Genomic DNA, 3,942 nt, shown 5'->3' with positions numbered 1-3,942 from the left:
TCGTCTCACCTCTCATCCTGCTGCCGGCTCTACTCATCACTGCTCACGCTTCTTCACCTAATCCTCCGCGGTCGTCTCTCGATGCACCGCTCCAGCTCTCTTCTCTCTTACTCTCCTCCTCCTCCTCCTGCTGTCTCTCTCATCCTTGCTCATGCTGCTCCCGGCTCTCTTCTCTCCTCTACCTTCTCACTCCACTTGCTGTCTCTCCCCATCACTGCTCAGCTCTACTTCTCTTCTCTCCTTCTCCTCCACTGCTGTCTCTCCTCATCACTGCTCAGCCTCTCTTCTCCCTTGCCTTCTCCTCCACCTCTGTCTCTCTCTTCACTGCTCCGCTCTCCTCTCCTACCTTCCTCCCTGCTGTCTCTCTCATCACTGCTCAGCTCTCTTCTCTCCTCTCCTTCCTCCCTCCATTGCTGTCTCTCTCATCACTGCTCAGCTCTCTTCTCTCCCTCGCCTTCTCCCTCCACTGCTGTCTCTCTCATCACTGCTCAGCTCTCTCTCCTACCTTCCTCACTGCAGTCTCTCTCATCACTGCTCAGCTCTCTTCCTCCTCACCTTCTCCCTCCACTGCTGTCTCTCTCATCACTGCTCAGCTCTCTTCTCTCCTTACCTTCTCCTCCAGCTGCTGTCTCTCTCATCACTGCTCAGCTCTCTTCTCTCCTCACCTTCTCCTCCACTGCTGTCTCTCTCATCACTGCTCAGCTCTCTTCTCTCCTCACCTTCTCCTCCACTGCTGTCTCTCTCATCACTGCTCAGCTCTCTTCTCTCCTCACCTTCTCCTCCACTGCTGTCTCTCTCATCACTGCTCAGCTCTCTTCTCTCCTCACCTTCTCCTCCACTGCTGTCTCCTCATCACTGCTCAGCTCTCTTCTCTCCTTACCTTCTCCTCCTGCTGTCTCTCTCATCACTGCTCAGCTCTCTTCTCCTTACCTTCTCCTCCACTGCTGTCTCTCTCATCACTGCTCAGCTCTCTTCTCTCCTTACCTTCTCCTCCACTGCTGTCTCTCTCATCACTGCTCAGCTCTCTTCTCTCCTCACCTCTCCTCCACTGCTGTCTCTCTCATCACTGCTCAGCTCTCTTCTCTCCTCACCCTTCTCCTCCACTGCTGTCTCTCTCATCACTGCTCAGCTCTCTTCTCTCCTCACCTTCTCCCTCCACTGCTGTCTTCTCATCACTGCTCAGCTCTCTCTCTCTTCTCCTCTCACCTTCTCCTCCACTGCTGTCTCTCTCATCACTGCTCAGCTCTCTTCTCTCCTCACCTTCTCCTCCACTGCTGTCTCTCTCATCACTCTCAGCTCTCTTCTCTCCTCACCTTCTCCTCCACTGCTGTCTCTCTCATCCTGCTCAGCTCTCTTCTCTCTCCTCCTGCTGCTCTCTCTCATCACTGCTCAGCTCTCTTCTCTTCACCTTCTCCTCACTGCTGTCTCTCTCATCACTGCTCAGCTCTCTTCTCTCTCTCACCTTCTCCTCCACTGCTGTCTCTCTCATCACTGCTCAGCTCTCTTCTCTCTCACCTTCTCCTCCACTGCTGTCTCTCTCATCACTGCTCAGCTCTCTTCTCTCCTCACCTTCTCCTCCACTGCTGTCTCTCTCATCACTGCTCAGCTCTCTTCTCTCCTCACCTTCTCCTCCTCTCTCTCTCATCACTGCTCAGCTCTTCTCTCACTCTCCCTGCTCTCTCTCATCACTGCTCAGCTCTCTTCTCTCCTCACCTTCTCCTCCCTGCTGTCTCTCCATCACTCCTCTCACCTCTCTCTCTCTCTCTCTCACCTTCTCCCTCCTACTGTCTGTCTCTCTCATCACTGCTCCAGCTCTCTTCTCTCCTACCTTCTCCTCCACTGCTGTCTCTCTCTCACTGCTCAGCTCTCTTCTCTCCTCACCTTCTCCTCCACTGCAGTCTCTCTCATCTGCTCAGCTCTCTCTTCTCTCCTCACCCTTCTCCTCCACTGCTCTCTCTCATCACTCTCAGCTCTCTTCTCTCCTCACCTTCTCCTCCACTGCATGTCTCTCTCATCACTGCTCAGCTCTCTTCTCTTCTCACCTTCTCCTCCACTGCTGTCTCTCTCATCACTGCTCAGCTCTCTTCTCTCCTTACCTTCTCCTCCACTGCTGTCTCTCTCTCATCACTGCTCAGCTCTCTTCTCTCCTCACCTTCTCCTCCACTGCTGTCTCTCTCATCACTGCTCAGCTCTCTTCTCTCCTCACCTTCTCCTCCACTGCTGTCTCTCTCATCACTGCTCAGCTCTCTTCTCTCCTCTACCTTTCTCCTCCACTGCTGTCTCTCTCATCACCTCACTCTCTCTCTCCTTACCTTCTCCTCCGCTGCTGTCTCTCTCATCACTGCTCAGCTCTCTTCTCTCCCTCACCTTCTCCTCCACTGCTGTCTCTCTCATCACTGCTCAGCTCTCTTCTCTCCTTCACCTTCTCCTCCAGCTGCTGTCTCTCTCATCACTGCTCAGCTCTCTTCTCTCCTCACCTTCTCCTCCACTGCTGTCTCTCTCATCACTGCTCAACTCTCTTCTCTCCTCACCTTCTCCTCCCACTTCTGTCTCTCTCATCTACTGCTCAGCTCTCTTCTCTCCTCACCTTCTCCTCCACTGCTCTCTCTCATCACTGCTCAGCTCTCTTCTCTCCTCACCTTCTCCTCCACTGCTGTCTCTCTCATCACTGCTCAGCTCTCTTCTCTCCTCACCTTCTCCTCCACTGCTGTCTCTCGCATCACTGCTCAGCTCTCTTCTCTCCTTACCTTCTCCTCCCACTGCTGTCTCTCTCATCACTGCTCAGCTCTCTTCTCTCCTTACCTTCTCCTCCACTGCTGTCTCTCTCATCACTGCTCAGCTCTCTTCTCTCCTCACCTTCTCCTCCACTGCTGTCTCTCTGCATCACTGCTCAGCTCTCTTCTCTCCTCACCTTCTCCTCCACTGCTGTCTCTCTCATCACTGCTCAGCTCTCTTCTCTCACCTTCTCCTCTGCTGCTGTCTCTCATCACTGCTCAACTCTCTTCTCTCACCTTCTCCTCCACTGCTGTCTCTCTCATCACTGCTCAGCTCTCTTCTCTCTCACCTTCTCCTCTACTGCTGTCTCTCTCATCACTGCTCAGCTCTCTTCTCCTCACCTACTCCTCCACTGCTGTCTCTCGCATCACTGCTCAGCTCTCTTCTCTCACCTTCTCCTCCACTGCTGTCTCTCTCATCACTGCTCAGCTCTCTTCTCTCCTCTACCTTCTCCTCCACTGCTGTCTCTCTCATCACTGCTCAGCTCTCTTCTCTCCTCACCTTCTCCTCCACTGCTGTCTCTCTCATCACTGCTCAGCTCTCTTCTCTCCTCACCTTCTCCTCCACTGCTGTCTCTCTCATCACTGCTCAGCTCTCTTCTCTCTCATCCTTCTCCTCCACTGCTGTCTCTCTCATCACTGCTCAGCTCTCTCTCTCTCCTTACCTTCTCCTCCACTGCTGTCTCTCTCATCACTGCTCAGCTCTCTTCTCTCCTTACCTTCTCCTCCACTGCTGTCCGTCTCATCACTGCTCAGCTCTCTTCTCTCCTTACCTTCTCCTCCACTGCTGTCTCTCTCATCACTGCTCAGCTCTCTTCTCTCTCACCTTCTCCTCCACTGCTGTCTCTCTCATCACTGCTCAGCTCTCTTCTCTCCTTACCTTTCTCCTCCACTGCTGTCTGTCTCATCACTGCTCAGCTCTCTTCTCTCCTCACCTTCTCCCTCCGCTGCTGTCTCTCTCATCACTGCTCAGCTCTCCTCTCCTTACCTTCTCCTCCACTGCTGTCTCTCTCATCACTGCTCAGCTCTCTTCTCTCCTCTACCTTTCTCCCCCACTGCTGTCTCTCCTCATCACTGCTCCAGCTCTCTTCTCTCTTACCTTCTCCTCCGCTGCTGGTCCTCTCATCACTGCTCAACTCTCTTCTCTCACCTTCTCCCCACTGCTGTC

General features: G+C 53.7%; 1 long non-coding RNA gene across 6 annotated transcripts; it reads right to left on the bottom strand.

Moving 5' to 3' along the window:
• Positions 1-630: 630 nt before the first annotated feature.
• LOC127926833 (uncharacterized) lies at positions 631-3,510 on the bottom strand. 6 transcript variants are annotated; one of them, XR_008125186.1, is made up of 6 exons: positions 3,440-3,510; positions 3,223-3,330; positions 2,153-2,206; positions 1,516-1,623; positions 931-1,038; positions 631-827 (listed from the first exon to the last, which is right to left on the bottom strand). It is a non-coding gene; the product is annotated as an uncharacterized LOC127926833 (long non-coding RNA). The 6 variants fall into 6 exon arrangements; XR_008125189.1 differs by lacking the exons at positions 2,153-2,206; positions 3,223-3,330 and adding an exon at positions 2,640-2,747 and having other exon boundaries at positions 3,440-3,505; XR_008125187.1 differs by lacking the exons at positions 2,153-2,206; positions 3,440-3,510 and adding an exon at positions 2,640-2,693 and having other exon boundaries at positions 3,223-3,373.
• Between the last annotated feature and the right edge of the window lie 432 nt (positions 3,511-3,942).

Source organism: Oncorhynchus keta, unplaced genomic scaffold (genome assembly GCF_023373465.1).
Source record: "Oncorhynchus keta strain PuntledgeMale-10-30-2019 unplaced genomic scaffold, Oket_V2 Un_contig_8440_pilon_pilon, whole genome shotgun sequence".
Taxonomy (NCBI): Eukaryota; Metazoa; Chordata; class Actinopteri; order Salmoniformes; family Salmonidae; genus Oncorhynchus; species Oncorhynchus keta.
This window is presented reverse-complemented; position numbering and strand designations above follow the sequence as displayed.